Source organism: Apis cerana, linkage group LG1 (genome assembly GCF_029169275.1).
Source record: "Apis cerana isolate GH-2021 linkage group LG1, AcerK_1.0, whole genome shotgun sequence".
Classification (NCBI taxonomy): Eukaryota; Metazoa; Arthropoda; class Insecta; order Hymenoptera; family Apidae; genus Apis; species Apis cerana.
Window position 1 is genome coordinate 23,498,064 of NC_083852.1, and position 23,885 is coordinate 23,521,948.

General features: G+C 44.8%; 1 protein-coding gene across 6 annotated transcripts in view; it reads right to left on the bottom strand.

Moving 5' to 3' along the window:
* The window catches only part of LOC108002061 (plexin-A4), a 263,093-nt gene that overhangs the window by 168,399 nt on the left and 70,809 nt on the right, over positions 1-23,885 (bottom strand). The window contains exon 1 of one of the 6 annotated variants that reach the window (XM_062086197.1): positions 19,002-19,005. The exons of the other annotated variants lie outside the window; for them this stretch is intronic. The gene's annotated coding sequence lies outside the window, so the exon portion shown is untranslated. Of the gene's footprint in view, positions 1-19,001; positions 19,006-23,885 lie in introns of those variants that run through there. 6 annotated transcript variants of the gene reach the window in all.

Below are 23,885 nucleotides of genomic sequence, written 5' to 3' on the forward strand. Positions count from 1 at the left end.
AAATAATTAACAAGGGAGCGACTGTTCTTCCCACGATATATATTTAAGAAATCGGGAAAGAAACGAAGAGTAGGATACACACGCACAAGGATGCATATATCCCCGCCCATATATAATCGCTTCCCATTGCGGCGAACAAGTCGCCGGTTAATCAACGAGCGATTGTCAGCTGATGCAAAACACGGATAAGCTGTGCCGGCGATAGTTCTGAGGGAACGTCTGCATCGAGGCAACTTCCTCTAAGAGAGGAAGGAGGAGAGGGGAAGACGAAGCCTCGCCGATAATGCACCGTGAATCTCGTTGATGCGCGCGATAATCGATCCTCGATAACCGGCGTCCACAGACCTGCGTACCTACGTGTCTTGCCGCGATCGAATTAAAAACCTTCTCTTTTGCTCGAAGAGAGAAAGAGAGAGAGAGAGAGAAGCTTTATATATATAGCCTTAGCTATCCGCCGATTTATGACTTCCGTTTCGATGAATTGGAAAAGGGAAGAAACAAGGGTAAAAAAAAAGTGCTCGAGCCGGTATTCTTCAATAGATTCCATTTGAGGAATGATGATTCGAAGGATAAGGATATATCGATGGATGAGTCGACGTTTAAGCGTTATGGGTTAGAGAAAAGCTAATTAGATTTCTTTAAAAAAAAAGAGAGCAAGTAAGATTGGGCGTTGATTGATAAAAATAATATTCTATCGTTTTTGGGGATGACGAAGAAAGTTTGTTCCGTATATGGGAACAGGTTTGTTCGTTTCTATACGATGCTTTCGTATCGATGAATTTTTCCAAGGATTATTATCACCGAGTCGAGTAATTCGAAACAGTATAAAATCTCGTTGTTTCGACTCGGTTCGAAATACCTTGTCAAGTTTCAAACGAAGTTTAAGTTCTTTCAATTGTTGCTCGACCCGAGTAGAACAATGGTTGCTAGTTAATATAATATTGTCTCCACTTTTGCGCTGACATCAAACATCGTTGCTCGAGAGTTACTTCGTTTACTTTCCGCGATTCATCGATCGATATCCTCAACTATTCTCTAACTAAAAAATAAAAAAATCAACATTTTCTCTAATAAATACGATAAACGCATTGTTTTATCCTTTTCAAATATCGTCGGATCAAAGAAAAATCCCTACGAACGAATTTCTCGAAAAGAAAGGAGAAGAGAAGCTCAAAATTCGATTCATTTTCATTCCTTTCCTTGCGATTCATCGATCGATTATTCTCCAGAAAAAAGCAAAATAAGATAAAGATTACCATTTTCTCCAAAACACGATAAACAAACTCTTGAAAAGGATGGAGAAACAAATTCTCCTTGTTCAAGAAAGCGGGAGAAGCAAAAAGGGGAGGAAAGGAAAGTATCGCGCAAAGGAGGAGCGATTGGTCTTCCCTTTATTGGTTCTTCCACCGTGCCGATCTCGCGCGAAAGGTCAAATAAAAGAGGCAAAAGGCGCGGAAAAAGGCGCGTGCGTATAACGACGAGCAGATCGGGTGTATCCTCGTCGAGCGTTTAACGCGAGGAATCGGTTTTATCCCGCTCGCCGTCTCTCCTCTGAATAATTCATGCCGGCCCGACTTCTCCGCGCGTTTCCACCCGCTCGTTGCAATTCTTTCCAGACGGAGGAGGAGGAGGAGGAGGAGGAGAGAAAAGTTGCACCCCTTGATCGGTTGCGTTGCGAAAGATTAAACTTTATCCCATCCCGTGATGCACTTACGAAACGATCCACCATCTTCTCCCTGATTCCTCATTCTTCCAACCACGAACTTACCCAGCTTATATATATTTCTCCCCAACAAGAAGAAGAAGAAGAGAGAATTCTCCAAAACTCTTGCTATTTTTTTTAAGATCTCTTGCTCGAGTCTTTAATTTCAGTCACTTTATGGATAATGTGGAATATAATTTGTAGACTAGAAATATAAATAAAGTAACAACGATCCATCCCTTTCACTTTCACAATTATGAGCATAGTAAATGAATATAATTCCACTCTACTGAAAGAGAGCAAAATACACAATATTCCCTTACAACGTCGAGTCGCAAAAACCAGAGAAACCTCAGGAGATATCAAAAAAAAAAGGAAGGAAGAAAGAAAGACCAAACGATCTCGTTGACACGATTAAGAGAGGCGTCGCTCCCAAGATAAAACTCGCGACTTCCACCCCCTATATATATATACACATACACATATATAAAGTAGCGCAGAGGGATATGCAGGCTATCGACTTTTCGTCGATCGGCCTAAGCCTTGTTTATTTCGACTCGTCGGTCTGGAGAAATAAATTCAAACGGGGGGATGCGTCGAATCCGTTCCGCGGATGTGCGCGATTTCCATGCCGGGCGCCGGTTGAAATTAAAGCGCAACTTCGACGCCGTTTACGAGGCCATCCATCAACCAGAGCCACGATAGAACAAAGTTACGGCCGCGTGCCGTGCAATCGGTGTGTCTTTATTTTTTTTATTTTTTTTTTTTTTTTCACGCACGCGATCCCCCTCGTGTCTCTCGTTGACCCCGGTGGTCATATCCGGTCCCGGCTGCGCAAAAACACGTTCGAACGCACATCCATCTCCTTCCATTCTTTTCTTTTCTTTTCTCGCTCTTTTTTCTTGAATTTTTTACTTTACTTTTTCGTTTATAGTCGAAATTGATTTTTGTATCGCGTTTTTTTTCACCGATCCACTGTTAGCTTCTCGATAAGACACGCGAAACTTGAACGGACGCAAAGTTGATTGGCTTGGCGGGGATGAAAGGGAGGAGCAGAACGAGAGTGGAGTGTTTTGCAGCAATGGAAACTCGGTTTTGAGTTGATTGGATTGGGTGGAAAGAGCGATTGGGCTTTTTTTTTTGGTGAAAAAAGGTGTGTTCTCTTCTGGATTTTTTTTTCTGGATCGGCAAATTGATAGAAGATGAGTTTTATACGCGTAATTTTCGGTAATAAGGGAATCGTGTCTTTATCGAACATTCTTCTAAGAAATTTTTCGTTCGTTAAATGAAATAGTTTATTGGCGGAATTAAGATAACTTGTAAGATAACGTAATTTTCGAGTATTATTCCACCAAAAGATAGGAGAACAATATATTCAAAAAGTCGGAAACACTTGAAAGTTAACAAATTAAAATCGCGAATCGCTCTTCTACTTTGAGAATCCTCTCTCTTTACAAAGATATGCAAATTCGTAAGATCCCCCCTTTCAAGAATCCCAGAAAATGCTCGAAACATTACATAAAAAAAAGAATAGATTAAAACAACGACTCGTCCTATCTTTCGCGAATCGAAAGAACTAAAGAAAGAAAGAAAGAAAGAGAGAATGAAAGAAAGAAGGAAGGAAGGAAAGAAATCGATATCCTCGAAGAAGGAGAGCCCTTTAGACTCTCCTTATACACCTAATATCCGCTTCGTTGTACGGGGTCCCGTGCACCACGATTCGATTCACGAGACCTCCCATGCAACCAACACGAAGTACGCCAGGTGAGACACGAAGACCTCGAGACCTCTCCTCCCCCTCCCCTCATTGATTACGTCCGAGTATTTCAGGGTGTAACAGATGAGACAAGAGAAGATTTGTGAGACGACGATACGAGGGAGAGGCCGGCACGACGGATGGAGAAAGACAGGCGTACACCACCACCAGCGCACCACGACCACGTACGACACACGTAGGTAAACTCGAGGACAGGCAGACGGAAGGATAGAGATAGATAGATGGTCGGATAGATGGATAGAGAGAGAGGGAGGAAGGGGAGGATGGAGGGTTTACAGTGTATCTATATGCACAACGTGGCACAATCCCGACGGTTCACGTACAGGGTGTTCGTGATTATCCGACATCCCGAGCAAGCAATTTCTCATGGTCACTCGAGAACCGCTAGGTAATCTCGAGCCACTCTATGGTAACGTACGGCGCACCGCGACAAAGGGATTCTCCAAATTTCTCATCTGGAGGAGGAGAAGGAGGAGGGAGAGGGGCAGGGTGAATCCGCGAGACATTGACAAACAGACGAAATTCGATCTCACGAGAAATTAGGCGACGCGTGGGAGAAAAGGGTTGATCGTCTTGGTTTCGTTATTAAGAGAGGCGGATAAGAGGGGGCCGAAGAGATCCCTGCTGGAACATTTTCACATAGGGATAGGGACGAGATGGATAATTGAACCAACGAGTTAAATCCGTTTGCCGAGGACATCGTTGTTCTAATACCGTGGATCGATTATCGATAGTAACGAGATCGAGACAGGAATTTTATCTTTTATAATTAACTCTCCTCTCCTTTCTTTTTTTTCACTTTATTCATATTCAAACTCGATTTCGTAATCGATCCTCCGGCTTCGATCATCGACCGAGAGTCATGGTGGAAAAGCATGGATGTAGTGCGAGACGGTCGCGTGTGGAAAAATGCGTGTTGCTCGAGGACAGTGACGAGCGTCGGTGAAAGGAGCGGAGGGAGAAGGAACGAATCGCAGAAGAGTGGAAGCGCCACTTCGCTCGAATAATGCTAAACGATCGGCATAAAACACTCGGTGGAGTGTATGCCGCGGCGATTGCGTAGGCATACCGGCGGCCCTATACACGCCAGCCTTCGAATTATGTAACAAGCTCGGTGTTGCTCTATCGACCACCGGCGGGAACCGTACTTTCCACGCGATCGGCGTTCCTCGCGATGCCCCGAGAGTCGTGCCGCAAATAATTCACGCGACCCAGGCGCCTTTCGACCGCGATTAGCTCGCCAGATCGTTCCCCGACCAACTATTCTCGTCGAGTTTCTTTCTTCCTCTTTCTTTCTTTCCTTCTTTCTTTCTTCCTTTTGGAGAATTAAGTATCGGTTGATTCGATCGGGAAACGGGTGTTGCGATGATACAGAGATCACGGTGTTTCCAACATTTTGGATGCAACATCGCGATCCCCGGATCGATAAAAGAGAAATTATCCTCCCTGGAAGGTAAGAAAGACGTATGAACGAGTTTCGTTCGCCGCGGCTCGAAATTCTTGTATCTCGATCGCGAAATTGCGAATCTTGGTGTAAAAATAAACGACCTTCTCGGCGAAATCCGCGCTGCAATCCGACCAAACACAAGAGTTACAAATACGAACGCGTATAAATAAATATATGCGGTTGATGTACGAGGCGAGTGATTGACTCTTGACACCCATATTCCATCCCACCCCCTCCCCTCTCCCCCGACACGCGATATAACATCATTACGCAACATTGTGCGCGTAGAGATAGTGGGGGCGCATTAAACCCCGTATAATAACCGCAAAATGGCAGGGTAGGTACGAAGCACGTATCATCCTCCTCCTCGCCAACGACTCACCACGATGACAAACGAAAAATCCAGGATTAATACCGTCAAATAACACGTCTCTCCTCTCCGAGGCCGAGTCCCGACAGCCTCGCCTTCGCTCGCCTTTCCCATCGGCCGAAGAGAGAGAGGATCCCTCCTCCTCCGCCTCCCTTCTTTTTTACCCCCGCCCCAAACAAATTTCGAACAACGATCGGCCGGCCAGTCGATAACGATCTCGTTGCTTGGTCACCCGTTAGAGAGAGAGAGGACTGAGGGGGGCCAGGGGTCTCGCGGACGTTCGTCGTGGCTCGAGCCTTTAGGATCCGAGTCCCACGCGTTCCCAGACATTCCAGCTAGTAATTGCTGGCTGCCGCCTCCTATCTTGCCGGCGGTTCGCTCGCTTCTTCTCTCAACCCGGTCTTCTCTCTCTATCCCCTCCCCATCTCTCTTTTCCTCCTCGTAACACGGCTGCCCTCTGCTCGGCCCCCTCCCCCCGCGCGATTCTTTGCATCGCGATGCTGCCGCTGCTCCTCCTCGAGACTCCTGCTCGTTAGCGTCCGGGAAACGGAACGAGCCACCGGTATAAAACCCGGCGCTAACCGCATCCACCAGAAATCGAACGTTTCGCCATCGAAAGGATTCCACGAGCGGTGTACACGAGCGGATGTGCACCTATACGGATCGGACGCGGAAACCTCGGTGGTAGGTATCTTCGCTCGAATCTTTCCCTTCTTTGGAAACGATCGGGAGCCTCGCTTCGGCCCGTTTAACTTTGCATTTTATAAATTCGAGTTAAATAAAGCGCGAAACTCGGTAAAATATGCATACGCATAGCAACGAAAGAAGAGAAAATTGCTCGTTTCGTTTAATTTTGGAAGAGAATTAATATGTGGCAAAAGTGTTTGCTCTCTTGAGAGAGAATTATTCGACTTGAATCATTGTACGTGCACGCTGCATCGTTAACCGATGCCGTTTCCGTCGTATTTCTGGAACCGGCGATCCCGCGCAACGATATCTTCGTTAGCGCCGCCAGTGTTTAAGAGGAAGGACGATTAGATGCTTACAACGTTCTCTAATTAGGGAAACACGGCAGGGCGCGGAGGATCATTTGAATTTTCGTGGCTAAGCTAGTTTGGGTGCTTCGTCAGACGTTTTTAACCTGGGTCGATGTAAACATCGTTGCCTGGCTGTTTTATTTTCGTGTCCCTCGTGTTTGGATTTAATCTTTACGCCGGTTAATTAATTTCTCTAATTATTCTCGACAACGTTCCCCCTAATTTCTATATTCCGCGATATTTTCTCAACGCGATTTTATCTTTTATACGCATTAATTAATTAATCGATTGTCGTATCCTCGGATCGAAAAGAAAGAGAGTAAATAAATAAGGACGATATGGGGAGAAATTCGATTCGAATGGAGGAGCAGAAATTTCAAAGCAACGTAAAAGCAAACAGAGTTACATTTGCATTGGGCTGACTTTAGGGTCGACAAACCGAGTCGATCCAGTTTAAAATCCTTCAAAATCGGTCGTGCAAACCAAATTTCCAATCCTACAAAATAAACGATTCCGGGGGGGTCAATCGACCCACTCTGCCAACTAAATTTTACCTAATGTAAACACGCTTTAAAACCCCTTTTCCGCATTTCCACTTCTCGTTTCAATGCAACCGCACAGAGTTCCTTCTCTTCTCGATCTTCCATGTCGCGGATAATTCACGAGTAGCGATAAATCTGTGCCGATGAAGCCGTATTTCGAGCTGCGCGTTCGATTCGAGCGATGACTATTATCGTAACGCAATAACGGGTGTAATAATACGCCAATTTTCAACGCTTTCGTGACCTCGCGCGTCTAATTTGCATCCCAACAGGGATATTGCGATCTCGTGTCGTCACCCCGGTTAACGAAGATCCCATCGTAGAACCATTCTCCCAATTTTTCTCCTTCTATTTCGTCTTTCGTTAATTGCTTCCCTCTCCCCTCAAACGCGGAAAAGAAATAAATAATTTTTCGTATTGGCGTTGCGCCTCGTGCTCACGTGCAATTATAGTCATTCCCTGTATAATTTTATACCACTATTATTACGGCAATTACTACCACTATTATCGATATTACCTCGCCAGTTATTATTATACTATCGGCTACGGTTATCTCGATGCTGCACGGTCCTCCTAAATATGCACCCCCTTTCCTTCCCATTTCGTTTTGTTTCGTAATCTAATATCTTTTCAATCGTCGTCAAAAATATGGAGAAAGGGATAATTCGAACGAGATAATCTCTCGTGTAATGAAATTATACCTGTCGTTACACGTCGGATGGAAAAATATCTCGAGAGCGAATCAGCGTTTTAAACCTCCTCGATTAAAGCACAACTGATTCCGGCTGAGATGGAAAATTGTGAAATATAAAAATAAAAAGAAATATATAAAGGAGTAACAATGCGAAGAGAGAGAGAGCGGGTGGTGAATGGGTTAAAAATTCCGGGCGAGAAAGAAATTTTTCGAGATCTAAAATAGGCCTCGAAAGGATTAAAAATAAAATTCGAAAAGGCGGTTTATTTGACATCAAGTTTATCCACCTGCTGAAAAAAAAAAATTCAAGTTCACCTTCCGGCGAAACAAGAACGGAACGGAGTCTTCTAAAATAACACGGTCCGCCCAAAAATAAAGCTGAATTTGGTAGCCAGTGAAATCCAGGATTAAACTCTTCAACATCAACACGGCTAAACCCGTTCCCCATTAAATTCATCGAGCTGTAATACCGCTCTCCTTAAAATCGAAACATTCCATCCTATTCCCTTTCCCCCTTAAATACCCCACAAATTAAACTCGTACACCCTCCTCCTCGATAAGAGTCGTAAGAGAACGACACTATTACGTTCCTCGAACATTTCAAAATATTACAAAAAATACTCTCTCTTCTCTCACACACAAAACGTATCGTATGAAATACAACACGTTGTGGAAATAAACTGCAAACACTGTTCCAACCAAGAAGCACGACGATACACGAGGATCCTCATAGAAATCCTCATAGACTGGCTCGAGCACAAAGGGTTAATAAAAGAGAGGGGGCGAAGAGTATCTCGAGAGCAGGATGATCAAGAATAAACAAACGATCGTAACGTCTATCGATTCGTACAGGATACGCACACGGAGTCATTAGGTAGAAGCGAGAAACGTATGGGATCGCACGTTTGCCCCGGACAGCGAGTATATACGGAATGACGTTACACAGCGAGGAATGTCGGGGTTGGATCAGTTCCAGACGTGCTTATCGTTTGATTAACCGTCTTAGTTTCCGGCCCGTGTACCCACGTACGTGATGGAAGGAACGCTGGGACAATAATGCCCCTTGCCCCGGACCAAATCCTTGTCAATTGCCCATCTAAATTCGGGAATTATCCCCGCGTTATTGTTATCCGACCCTCTCCCCTCCCTCGTTATTGTTATCTAACTCGCTATTACGGGAAAAGATGCCTCCCCCCTCTATCTCTCTGTCCTCGAGAAACTCCATCGAGTCAACTTCCGTTGAATTTCCAAGCTTTCAGAGGGACGATGTTGTGGTGGTCGAACGGGACGTTCGTTGAGCATACGTTGATGTACACGGCAAAGTGTTTCGTTCTCGTTTCGAAACGAAACGGGGAGAGGATGATCGTGTAAATTTGACGATCGATGGAGTGGAGCGGTTGACGAAGAATTAAAGACGGCGAGTTGGTGGTGAATCATGGCTGAGGTGGATTATGGAGTTTTCGAGTTTTCGTGGACTGATTCGATTGACGGGCAGGGAATTAGATTTCGAAACTCGAGAAGAAATCGATCATCGAGGAGAAATTTGGGATTATGCCAACTGCTTTTTCCAGCTTGTTTTATTCAACGAATATATAAACTTCGGATTCGAATCTCACCAAATTTTTTGATCGGGATAATCTGATTTTTGGAGTTGTGTTTGGAGTGAATGGAATAAATCCATCTCGGGTCAGGTTTCTATTTCGAATCGTACAAGTTCGAAGCTGTACGTTTTTAAGCGTTTTATCGTTAATTCGTAATACAATTGAACGTGTGGATCGCTATTGTTGAATTATTTAAAACAATCCGTCTAAATATTTGAAAATCTTTTTAGAAAAAGAGAAAGCTCCGTTCGAAATCCTTTCGGATAATATAACGAGAGCAGTTTACATTTTTTCCATTTATCACATCGAAAATACGATTATTATCCAGTATTCGTCGCGATACAACAATCAAAATGAACCAAATAACGAATTGGAATATAAACCTATTCGAAGAAAACCTTCTTCGACCTTGGATCCCCGTTAAAACGAAATCGTCGGCGATTTCCCACGCAAAATGCACTCTCTCTCCGCCCGTCTTACGAATCCACTGCACATCTTGTATCGACTCGCGTCTCCGGCCAACCGTTAAATTGCGTTCACCGATAGCGAAGTCAATTACTTGACACCTACAGTCGTGAACCGATCGATGCTCGCCCGATTTGTCACGCGTTTCCAACCTTCGCGCTGTAATCTCTTCCTCGCGTTTCCCTTCGATTGGGCAAAAAAGAGAACAAAAAAGAGAGGGAGGAAGGGGAGAAAAATGGACGAGAAATGGAGAGAGAAATGTTTTGGCGAGCTAGAATTATGCGGCAGATGTTCCTTCTACTATGTAATCTGGGTGAAAAGAATTGTCATGTTTTGTAATCGTGCAAATGTGATATGTAATTTCGAGCGAAAAAGGAAATAAATATAATAAAGGAAATTTCTTCTATTCAAGTGTAGATATATATATATATATATATATATATATATATATATATATATATATATTGTATTTATTCAGAAGATTGTAGAAAACTTTTATATCTAGGATATATAGATGTACATCTATATTTTAGATCTGCGTTACATATAAAGAAACAGAAATTTAATATTTCACGATAGACCGATTAGAATTAATTGAATTTTCGATAAAGGAATCGTAAACGATGGTGCCGTCTATCGAGAAACTATATCGAAAAGATGTCGATAGACTATCTACAAATAATAATCGTTTCCTCTATTTTTTTCAATTCAACGGCGCTCAAATACGTGACGCTTGCGTTGAGAAATAATTTCTGTATCATTTTCCTGTATCGGTGCAAAGAGGGGAAATAATATTTCAAAAATATTTCGTAAAGAAACTGAAACTGAAAATAAAGGGTTTAAGAAAGGCACGATACGACTAACTCGAAAGATAGAAATTTCGCGGGGATAAATAAAATTCCCACACGGAGATTCTGGACGATCGAGGAAAAGAAAATGGTGGCTCGAATCGTTCGATAACAAATTGCTGGACGGATCTGCCGGTATCGAAGGAAAAACTTGTCCTCGAGCGATTTCCCCCGACTTTTCTCAACCTCGTCTCCCTTCGTGCGCTTCTTTGTATCCTTCTTCGTCCGGTTTCTCCACCGTTCCTCGGCTCGAGGAGGCAAGGTATAGTACACCTTCGAACGACGACCGCCTCTTTTTCCACCTTTGGACGCGATTCTCGGCCGCTGGCCTGCCTCCAACGCCTCCGGCGCACCGTTGCCTTAAAGAGACGGGTCGCGAGAGACCCGCGACTGGTTACAACCAACCGAGAGACGGTCTTCCGCGCCAGGAACGACACATTTTTCCTCGTTTCTAATTTTCTTTCTCTCGTCGAGAACTAAATGGAATCGATTCTCGCGCAAATTGGAAATGTTTCGATACCTCGTATACGAAGATCGAAATATTCGTTTCAAATATATATAATAAGATTATCGCTTTGGAAGCATTCGCGAGTTCCCTGAACAATCGTTCTGAACAATCGTTTGAAATTCGCTCGCCTTGTAAAAGGTTTCGCGAGAAAAATTTAAGAAGAAATGCTTCGAAGAGGGGAAATTAAACGAAACCCTGGCCGTGTCTCGACGCGAAAAATCCAAAGAAGCAAAGTTCCGGGACTAATAAATTTCCTAGGGTTCTCTCCGCCAAAGTGATCCTCCCTTGGCAGGCGGGATTTCGCAGATGTTCCGGAAGATATGAAAATTTTAATTCGAATCCCCCTGGAAGTTCTTGTACCGTGGCATAGGTGAAACGCGATAGAACGCGTCTCCCATTTGCATTCCGTTCCAAACTTGGAACGGTAGGTGAGAGCAAACGAGACGGAGAGAGAGAGAGAGAGAGAGAGGTTTCTAGACTAAAAAATTAATAAAACTGGTCCGTGACACAGGCTGCACACTCCACGGGGAGTGGATTTCTTTTCTTCCACGGCCAGCTATCGGACTTTTACGCTGGCTGCTCGCCTGCTTTCCATATCTGCTTACCGTAGGCGTGTCACTAAACGTCAGCTTTTCGCGTTGGATACCGAGAAATTCGATCCACGATCGCTCCCATACCGTGTAACGAATACAGAACAGGGGCGTATTGTGAAAATTTCGAGACACGCGGAGGGAGGAAACGCGATGTTCCTTCATTTCGATGGAAAAGGGAGGGGGTGGAGGCTTTCTTTTGCCTCCCCCGCCATCTTTTTATCGCCGATGTTGAATATGCGCTCGCGGCAAGAATATTCGCCCGAGTGGATGCATCCGACGTTAAATACGTTCTTCGTCGAATCGAAATTCACGCTTTTAATCGAGAACCTTTCCAACATCCAAATTTTAAACTTGAATTTATTAAATTTAATCGAAAGTTAACTTCAACCTCTTCGATCATCGGTGCAATCTATCTTCAACAATCGTACAAATGCTTCGAAACTCAACGTCCTATCTGATAAATTGAGAAGGAAGCTTACTTGAACTTAAATTTTATCCTCGAAATTTCGGGTATGTCGCGAGCCAAGTGGAAGTTGAAGAAGCTGGAGAAATCGACGCGCGAGAGGCTGATCTATCTAGAAAAACGAAGAGGAAGAGGTCGAATTTCCCTCCTCCTTTTTTTCTTTTATTAAAAAATTGCTTCGCCGACTTTGAAGCCGTCGCAAAGCTAAGCAGAGTTTCGCTAACGAGATTTCTCGAAACGCTCGTTAGACTCGTCGCACACACGGACGATTTGCAGGAAAACCGTGCGGCGAGCCGAGGCGAGATATTAATCCGCTTTGCGGATCGCAGACAGCAACATTCCTAGGATGGGAGGCGGGCAACGATTAAAATATTACCGAGCCAACTGTTATTACCGATGTTATACCCGTCCAATCGAGAACGAAGGCGGAATACGTCGACTTTCGTCACCGCGTTTCCCGTTTTCCGTTTCGATTACACCACAGCGTGCCCCTCGCGATCCAAACTAGTCGCGTTATCATCGCGATGCTTTTCTTTTCTCCATCGAATTCCCTCCTCAAATTGTTCAACTTTTAAACGCTCCACTTAATTCCGCTCTCGTCGAATCAAATCTTTACAGCGGATCGGATTAAAGCGAATAATAGAGAGAAGCAACGGTATCGGCAAAGTAATTTCCTTTGGGCCGATCTTTCGCGCGACTGAAAAGTTTTTTGCGACTCGCCAATCATTACTGAAAACCCGATTGAATCGTTTCGACGAGGGAGAAGAAAGAGAGAGAGAAAAAATAATATCTCGGCTCCGAGTATCCTTTCACCCGGTCGAAGGAAATTCCATCGGTTCCGCTCGCGAAAATATTTATCAGCCCCCTTTAAATATGCAATTACCGTTTGAAAATTCCCGATCGAACGGGTGAGGAGGAGCGCCTGCTCTAAAAAGCTGCGAGGAGGAGAGGAGAGGCGGGGACAAAGCCCTTTCCGCGTGAAAAGAGGAATCGCGTCCGGGATTAGAAATTCATGAGAGGCCGACAAAGAAGCCGGCTTTCCAAAAATCCTCTCGTAAAAAACGGCCTCGCGAAGGAGGTCCAGGATCCTGGACGCTCTCCTCTTCCTCCTTCTCTTTCCGCGATTGTCGCCGTTGTCTCCTCGGATTGTTGATATATGTATATATATATATAAAGTCGATGGATCTTTGATCAATTCTATGAAATGATGATTGAATTCTATGAAAATTTTATTTTTGTATCCATAGAATAAGCATTTATATTAACTAGAATGGATAATTGCTAAATCCAAATTCGATGGATTTTCGATGCTAAAGATAGACAGGAATCGTATGCATTTCGAAATCTTGCACCGCCATTTGTGCAAATATATTTATACTAATTTAATTAATTTAAGATAAAAATAAATAGGAATCGTCTCGCCCTACAATTCCAATAGAAATTGCATTCATATGAGCTGAATAAAGAGATAGAATTGTTTGCGCTTAAATAAGAGATAAATACACTGCTGAGAAATACACGTTGAGAGCAATTTCGCGGTGAATATAGCTTGTAAAATTTGTAAAATTCACTCGTTCCAGAACTTTACTCGTTCTGTCGCCAAACTTGTTACGCGAGACAATTTATCACCACTGATAACTCGTAACTTGTGACTCGTAAAGTTTCACGAATGCTATTATATTATGCGGAAGAGTCGTATTGCATAATTTCATGAAAATTCTAATTAACGACCATAGTCGAACACGACTATGAATATTAAAAAAAAAAAAAAAAAAATTAACTCCTCTTCCCCTTTCAATATCCATCTCAAACACGATTCCTCGCTGAATTTCATTAATTCGATCTAAAGCCGTATCGAAGAAATCCAGGGAAAAGTGGCGAGCACGCGCGTGAAAGAACCCATAACCCCCCCCATAATGGATTTCCACGCTACACCACCTATACCATTTGAACCTAGATTTACTATATCAATCTCCTCGTATATATATTACCTCTGCCTTTATATCCTCGATAATGGTTATGCAACTACGTTATCCGACTCATCCCAACCAACCACCTCGCTATTACATATTTCCAACGACTTATTTAACCTTTTTCTAAACTCCATCCCTGCCAACTTTTCGCGTATCGAAATCCTCCTCCCCCTCCCCTTCCAATGGCCGACGCGTTAACGCACGCGAGTTACAGAGTCCGATAAGGGAATCGGCGAGAGATAAGGCGTGACACGAACTTAAATCCCGGCGTTTAACGCAACCTCGTCCCGGGTAATCTCGAGATGACCGAGGTGACGTCATCTTCGACGATCCCACTTCCGCCTCGATTGCTCGTCGCAATCTTTCGCGTTGACATTTATTACGAGAGGGGTCTCGGTCGATCTAATATAGCCTTTAAGAAACTCGGTCGAACCGCGTTAAATCACGATCGCATCATTAACCACGATTGCTTAAACACGTGTCGCAAGGATCGATCGACTGGCAAAATCCTCCTCGACGATTTTCACCTCTGTTTTCTTGGTAAACGCCTAGTGAGCCTAAATTTCTTAATAAAGTTAAGAAAGTTGATAACAAAGGGGGCGGCGAGTTTGCCGAAGAGATGGTCGAAACGTATGAATCACCATCAGGGACCCGATTCCCGTTTACAACATCGGTTTACGTTGAAAACGATGCGGTTACAGGTCGTTACTTCGACTGGTGTGTGTGCGTGTTTTTTTTACGGCCACGGTGCATATTTCCAGCGAGGCTACGTCGCCCTCGGATTTGAAACGTGTAAAGGGAATAGCGGTTGGGATAGAAACGTGCGAAAGAAGGAAAAAGAAAAAGAGAGAGAAAAAAACGAAACGTTGAGCGTGAATGGCTTGGACCACCTATGTCACTGTATCTCGTAAATGAGAGGCGAGGAATCTTATCTTTAAGGAAATCTTGTTTTCGTATTATATCATATTACGCGGAAACGTAATCTTTGATTTCTGTTAGATTCGCCGAGTTTTTAGAAAATAAGTGAATCGTAGAATTCGAAGAGAATCGTTTGGGATAACGTAAGAGAGAGTTAGTGCAATAAAATATGGTTGTTTGTAAATGCCTCGTTCGACTTTATGGGAAATTTGTCGAGGTTGAAATTGGTTACCACTAATTTTTAAATTCTTGGACATACCCTAAGAATAATCATCGTTGGAAGCCAAACGTTATTCGTCTAACGCGCTGATAAGAAATCAATTGGTGGCTCAATTTGTCAAACAAATTTTTTTCGCATTCGTGTATTCGCTTATTTCATTGTTTCTAAACGGTGAATTCATTCTTAAACCAGTAATCTATTCTAAGTATCTCGTACATATTCAATTCTCTCTTTCTCTCTCTCTCTCTGCATATGCACACAAACGTTTCGATAGAATCTGGTTGTTACGAACTGAACTAACTGGAATACGCTCGAATGAACGGGGAAAAAATATTTACTCGTATTGAAATATACATATATCTGCGTATAAAACTGAACTAAACGAATAGTACAAACTTTGCCTGTTGAACCGGATCACTTTTACAATTTTTTTTTTTATTATTTTTTTTTTTCTATTTTGTAAAAACGGGAAACGTGAAAAATATAAATCCATTAGCGGAATCCCTGATCCTTAAGATTAAAGGAAAAAAAAATTGTTTTAATCTCGAAAAGTTTTCCTCGATATCATTTCGCTCTAATACAGAGTTTCGTGCCATTACCGGAATCCTTTGGAACGGATTTATTATTTATACTTCTAATTTGAATCGGCGCGTAAAAACAACGCGTCGTTCTCTCTGCTCTTCTCAAGAAAAATATTGGCCGATATCATCTCTTCGTCAGGATTCGATTAAAATCGATTCGATGGAAAGAAGAAAAGAGAAAAATTGCTCGCTAGTTCCCGTCTCATCTCGGGGTAAAAAACTACTACGTTTGCTCATGTTCGAAAAAAATTTCCCCCGATAAAACTATCTTTTCGCCCTATCTCGACGAGAAAAGCGACTCCTGCTCGTAATTGCGCCGCGCGAACCGCGCGATGGGTAGGCTCGAAAAACCAGATACACGAGAAACCAGTTCGATGATCCTACGATGCCGGATAAACCATAAATAACGGATCGAAAGTGGAGCCGTGAAAAGTGAGTGGTCGCGGCCGCGTATGCATCTCTGGATGTATAGGGCTCGTGCCGAGGCAGTACCGATGTTTCGCGTAGGAGGGTGCTTAAATCGCCTCGCCTCTTCCAGCCCGTGTTCAACCCCCCACCCGATATGTCGCTAATCCCGGCCCTCGTTTCCCGATCGAAATGAAAAATATCGAAAACGGATATACACGCTCGTCCACGCGCGGCGGCCTCGAAAAATTCCGATAACCGGCTATTCTCGCGAGGAAAAGAGGATAGAGAATTCTCTTCTCCTATCGCGTTACCCGCCTCCCTCCTATCGTTCTTTACGATCGACCGATCGATCCATCCATCGCGCTTCGATTCCCCCTTCGATTGTTTCTCGCGGGCTCGAAGCCTCGAGTCGAGTCGAGTCGAGTCGAATCGAATCATCGGTAAAACAATCGACGTCGAAAACGTGGGATAGGATAGGGTTGGAAAGCGCACCCTTTCTCTGCCCACCGCGTGCACCCCTTCGAGGCAGCTGCTTGTCGTGCCCTACCCTCCAGCCTCCCCTCCCCCAATATCGATTTGTCGGACATTACCGCGAGCTGCCGATGGAAAATGTTATCGACAGTGTGTATCCGCCCGGCCGAAACGACACTCAAATCCTGTGGAAATCCTGGGGGTATCCGGGTTCGATCGAGAAAGAGCGAGCGAGAGGGGAGGCGTGTAGGACGCGCAGATTTACGCAAACAAATTTTTAACCCTTTTTTCGCGGGGAAGTAACGAGTCTTATTATCGCGATTTAAAATTGTTCGAGTGAAAAAAAAAGGGAGAAAGAATGGGAGGACGATACACGTGTATAAATTATCCCGGCAAAGGTATTGCGTATACGGTAACAAAATACTTTTCGACGTCGCGATTTAAAACGATTTCGGCTCGATACCCGATCGAAATCTGTCCAAAGTGAAAAACACGTGTACAATTGTAGCCGGATCAAACGGGCTGTACGTCGAGTGGGTGGAAAACGTTTGAGGCCCATCCCTGAAACAGTTCGTGCATATAGAATAAAACGCAGGTTTGGAATGCAGTCGAGGGAGGAGGAGGAGGTGGTAGAGGCGGTTATCCGAGCGCTAATACAGTCGCGAAATTGACAAGCACGATGAAACAACGGTACGTATATGTATATATGCGTGACACACCGGCCGATGTTCATCGAGAGCGTGGAACAAACGCGATGCTTCCCTCCTCCGCGCTCCACTGTAACTGGAAACGAGGAATAATTTCTATTGCATTAGCCGAGGAGGGAGGTTGCACGCGTCCCGGCGACAGGACGCGGACTCCCACCGATGGGAGTTACTTTTTATTTAATTTTGATTCGTACCCTCCACCCCCGCCCCCTCCTCTGTCCCCCGTGCGAAACTCCGTTTTCACGCGAATTAACCTCGTCGGCGCGTTAAATATTTCAAACTACGATACGTATCGCCGTTTATGAATGCGGAAATACGAGAACTTCTTTTTTTTTTTGTTTTTTGAAAAAAAAAGATCCAATTAATATAACCGATATATAATACAGACGATCGTTGCGAACGTGATTATTTCGAATCGAATAATATAGATAAATATGATTCCTTTTCTTTCTTTTTTATTATTATTTATATTATTATTATTATTATTGTTGTTATTATTATTTTATAGATATACACATTTGGATTGGATCGTTATTGCAATTTGAAAAATTAGTTTGACCGGGTTCGTGGAGGAAAATTATTATACCGGGGATGGAATAACCATTTCCAGGAATTTAATTAATGACCGTTCGGTCGTTGAGCGCAGCTGGTATTATTCCAAAGCCCCGTTGCCGCCGGAAACGGGGGATAATTTCTGGTGCATTGCCACGGGCTTGCCGTGGCGGCCAGGATATACTACTTACGAGATGCAATTGTTTTCGGTTCTATCTCCCTCTCCATCGATTATCCTTTGGATCGCGAAAAAGCAAGAACAAACTTTCTCGTTTTTCCTTTTGAAAAATAATCAAGCGATAGGGAGGGGGAGGAGGAGGAGGAGGATAATATTCACGATTCTTCTCAATTTCGCCATCGCCGCCCCCTTCGATTCGGGCCCTCAGATTCGACAATAGAATCCGAGTACGAAGGTACGAAGGTGGTGGCCCCGGTGGTATTGTCATTTAAATGGCGTTTATATAAATTTTTCAATTAGTCATTGCTATGTAAATTGAAGATGCGGAGCGTGCATCGGGCCCGCCGAAAGACTCGCTCGAATTCAAGCGTATAATAAGGAACCGGGTAATTCAATACATACCAATTTGCTTTGCTCATCGTCCCTTTTGTCCGCGGTCGCATTTGCACGCTGACAATAAAGCGAATTAATCTTCCCTTCGATCTACCGGGAGAGGGGAGGGAGGGAGAAAGAGAGAGAGAGGGGAGAGCATTGCAATCACGAACTTCGTTGACCGTTCGCTATCGGAATGACACTCAGCCAGCCAAACAATTATACCTCCTAGCATATAGTGCGCATTGATAAATGCATCGCCTGATAACTTCGAATTCACCCACTCCCTCTCGTTCCTCCTGTACGCGATGATGAATCAAGGATATCGAGCATCGATTCTAAAATTACGTTTAAAACCGTATGTGTCTCTATCTACTCATCTCTCTCTCTCTTTCTCGCGATTCGATCGATAAGACGATCGAAGATGGCGGATGCTCCGACCCAACCTTTTGTCAAGAGAGGTTAGAGCTACGCCTCTGTTAAGTAGAAAAGAATCTCGTTGGAGAGATGATCGGATACGATGGCCGATTGTGCGTAACGCGTGCATGTAAATATCTTTCTTCTCGACGAGTACCGTTAAGATGGATCGACGCTCTATCTATCCGTTTCTTATCCGACGTGGTTGATTTTGCACGCGCTTATTCCGAGAGACGATATATCAATAATAATCCTTCTGGCGGGGAAATAATTTATCATCCATTTCTATCGACATTTGCCGTTAGAAAAAGAAAGTGATTACGCACGAAAATCGAACGAAAATCCACCGCGATCACCGATTCGAATCGATCCCTGTTTACTCCCTCTCTACCGAGTCGGCAATAAACTTGGCGAATTCCCTATCAAAACCTGCCCATTATAAACCCCCGAAATCCCCCGTTCCCATCACGGCTCGAAACGAGCACGTACACGGTGCAGCAGCAGCAGCACGCAAGCTCGCCTCGTCTCTCGAGTTCCCACGAAGAAAGCTCGATAATCGAAAAGCAAAGGAGGAGCAGAGGCTGACGTTCCCCGAGATTATCGCCCGCTCGATCCGAAGGGAGTGATCCCGCGAACAACGAATCTCAATCGAGACCACCGCCCCTCCCTTCCCCGCGGCCACCGCTCTTAACCCCCTATTTATCCGAGATGCCGCGGGTTCGCGTCATTTCCCATCGGATACCTGCCATTTCCCTCGCGTACCACAATGACCCCTTCTCTTCGTGTCTCTTCGTGTCTTCCTCTTGCGAACGCACGCACACCCTTCGTCCCGGGCTAATAACCGATCGACTTATCGCTCGCGGAATTCGTGCTCACAATTCGTGGCGGCCGAACAAACTTTCCTCGAGGGGACGTGCTCTCGAGACTTTTCGGATATATACGAAATTACGCACGAGATTTCCTCCACTTAACAACTGTTGGACGTACTTGTGTCATCCTCGAAGGGGAACGTCTCGTGGAGAATGCTTTTCGAGTGCACGAAATTATAAAACGATGCGGCAATCATCTAGCAAGCTCGTGCACGGACTATTTCCAGCCCAAGTTTCTTCGACCTGACCACCCTCCGCTTCTCTTAGAAACTTAACGACCCCGTGCTTGGCGTGCACTTATCCCGCCGTGCGATCGTGCCCACCACCACGTCGAACCACGACCGAACGCGATAAACGACTGAATAACCGACCCACAAACCAGTCCAGGTCCACCATGGTAGGTAAAGCAGTAGGTAAAAACCTACTCGTCCCTCTGTGTTTATATATATATATATATACGAATACCAGCAAACACGTATCGCACAAGCGTTTCGCGTTCTTTTCATTCGTGGTTCCGAAAGCTCGATCATTAGGCAGATAGGTCGGCGCAGCTGCCGTCACGAAACCCTGACAGGTTTCTGGTTCGCGACCGACCGCGATAATTTCGCGCTGTCACACTTTCGCGTCGCCATCCTGTTATCCTATTTTCGAGCGTCACCTTTTTTCCCTCCCCCCGCATCGTGGAATCCAGGCTACCAGGGGAGGAGACTGATCTCGTTTCGAAGGAAGGTAACCGCGACAAATATACGTTTCGTTGGCCCTGTTGAAAGAACGTATGATTCTGAAACGCAATAAATACTTGAAACGAGAGAAAAAAGTGTAACGAAAGCGTATATTCCGACGTGTATAAGCATCGGCCAAGTAACATCGTTTCGAAACTGACGGTTCCACGCGATAAGCTCATCGACAAGCTAATAAGCGTGGAGACTCCGTGGATTGGAAAATCTAACAAACCGTCCAGAGGGAGATCGTGATCCCGCGCTAACGAGACCAATAATTATACACACTTTCTCCTGAGAAAGATCGGTCGTGTTTCTGTCGTCCTAACGTTCGATTGCATCGTTATCTAATCGTGGCGGCCATTAATACCGGCTCGAAACCAAACCACCGACCGACTATTAGCATCCCACGAAAGAATAAATTATGAAAACAAACGGTTACTGCGGTCGTTCGTGATTCCTTGCTAACAGAATATCTAACGATATTTCTAGAGATCCACCAGAATGCCTGGAAATCTATCGAAAATCAACCCTGGCGCGCTGTTTATTAATCGATATCGATTCGATACCTCTTCGAAATAAAGCAGGGATTAAAATTATTTCTCTGTAAAGCGTGGAGAACTCGAGAAAACGATCGGATTTTTCGATCGCGATCGGCCAGGCGACGAGTATTACAACAGTCGTTGGCGCGATCGCGCTACGTGCAGTTGATCTCGAGAGAGGGGGGGGCCGGATTCCCAGGGTGCATTAAACTATCTATCAATCCATCTCGGGCACAAGAGACGCGGAGAACACGCGTGTAGCCACGACAGCACGTGCATCTGTGCGATCTCTCCCGTAGAACGCGGCAGGCACGCCGATGGACCCACACACGTACCTCACGATGAAAACCGTCGTTGCATCATACGCATCTGCAACCTACCAACACAGTCTGCATGCGTGCACTCGTACGTATCATAACGCGTGGGCGGCGTACGCGCGTACTCTCCGCCGCAAAAGTGAACTCTCCACTGTGTAACGATTTGAATTCGGTCGGAGAATCGAGAAGGAGAAGGAGAGGGAAGGAATACATCGACTATATATCGAAGAAGTCGAAGGATAAATCGATAAATCCGTTTATCCTTCGATCGAGTATCCTATCGAAGTGTGGAGGGAGGTATTGTCTCTGCGGAACGTTGATTGTTTGATTAAGTCGTGTACAGGAGCGCGTAGCAGAAGTAACGAGTAAGGTGATCGAAGAACTGATGAGAAGAGAGTTGGATGAAGAGTATTTAAATAAGGGAATCGTTAATCATCGTCTAACGCAGAGATTAAACCACTTCGCATACATTCCTTCTATCGAAAAGGGAACGCGTTGAACGTGTTTTAAGCTTTGTACAACAACATCGGGCAAATGGATAAAATCTTTCGAGTGAACGGATGCGTCTCTCTCTTTCTCTCGTAAAATTAATCAGCGGACGAGGATGGCCGATTATTATACCATTTCCCCTGATGGGTGGCCACACGCTCCAAAAAGCTGCTACACTTTTGCCAAGGAATGTAGCGCGTACGGTCCGCGTACGCCCTACCAAACAAGGGAATGGTAACCCAACAAAGGGAGCTCTCTCTCTTTCTCTATTCCACCATGGCACAATGCTATCTGTTCGACGTACTTCCGCCCTGTTGCGTTTTTCCGATTCTACCCGAGACTTTTTTCCACCCCTCGCCCCCATATCATCCATTCGTTTCAACCCCTCGCTCCCTTTCTCTCCCCTTTCTTCTCCCCATCATCTCTCGATACTTCCAACAATCGCGGCGCAACTTCGTGGCCCACTCGAATCTTCGAAGACCCCTGCGAAGCCTTTGGCCGACATATGTTCTCGGGAGGTGCTCCGCTTTATCGAATCGCGTACGTTGGGATCGTCGATGATAACCAGGGAAAAAAGGGAGAATATTTTCCAACGATATTTTAGAGAGATTTTGTTCCATAGAGCTATTCGCGGATCTGTGCAGAGCGTCATCTTGATTTCCTCCGATATTTTTTACCGGCAATCACATCGATCGATGTGCAAATAAACGAATGTCTAACAGGCGTGTCTAAAAATTTTCGTCTATTAGTTCGTTTCTTCGAATTTTAAAATAAAATTTGCTCATCGGCCGAGCCGTGCGAAGTAGAACGAAAAGAACAAAAGGGGGATAAATGTCTATAGTGTTTTATACAGGAGCAGTATCGGAACGAGTCTCGTCTATTTTTCATTCGCTGTAACAAGCCCGGTTACCCTTAAAGTCGGCGCAAACTTTTCGCAAACACGTTGTTGTACGGCATAATGCAGAGAGCGCAGGGGCCGGTTATTTAAGTTGTTGGAAAGAATCTGAACACTTTGTATGAACTTGGCGTTCTTCGCATATCTATGTTAAATAGATGCCAGGGAACGGATAAACGTACGAAGAAGACGAATTTCAAAGAGTCCTCGGCGACCAATATTCCCCCTTACGGTTGCGCCAACTTGCCTACTTAACCTCCACTCAAAGACCGATTTCCGCGTATATATCTCTCCGTCTCCCTCTCTGCCCAAGTTTGCGTTCCTCGCATATCCATGCTAAGTAGGCAGCATTGTACTACCGACTTGCCGCCACCAACAAGACAAATTTTGAGGAAACTGCGCGACTACTCCGCAAAGCAAAGCGAGTCAGCTATTTTAACCGTCTTCTCGACCATCGTTCTCAACGTTTTTCGCGTATCTATGCTAATTACCCTTGCCTGCCAGTAGATCTGCCGTCGATCCTCGTTTCGAACTCGATTCGAATCCCGATTTCTCCCATTCATCGTGGATACGAAATTTTTCCATTCTCCTCCTTCGCGACTAAGTATTATATTAAGTTCCAATAACGAGATATAAATCGTTAACAACCCGCCAAGACCCAATCCGCAAAGTAACGTAATCAAGAGCGAGAGGGAAGAGAGAAAAATAAGCGCACCGTGAATTTCACAGAGTCCCGTGTAACGAAGGCAATTACTCCAAGGGACAGGGGCGGAGAGGGGGGCAAGCGCGTTCACGGTGGAAACGATCGAAGGTCGTTACCGCGTCGAGTCTTCAAGCTCGATACTAGCTCGTAATCCACGTCGAAGCGGTTGACGAGAGGCCGGCGAAATTTACTTAACCGCCTTCTTTTCCTCTCCCTCCCTGTTTTCTTCTTCTTCTTCTTCTTCTTCTTCTTCCCCTCGCTGGCACGCTCGCTCGTTTCATGGTAACCGCTGCGAGCAAATAGGTTAATGCAACGACCTCGTGCAAGCTAATTTTTGCCCCGTAAACCCGATCTCTAAGATCCACCTCCTACGAGTCGTTAACCCCTCCCCGTGCTAATTAATTAACCGACCGAGTCCCTTTCTCCTGCGGAACGTCCTCGATCGTGTTCCCAACCACGAGGCCTCCATTCTTCCCGCCAACGATCGACGCGTCGATCGGCCAGTGA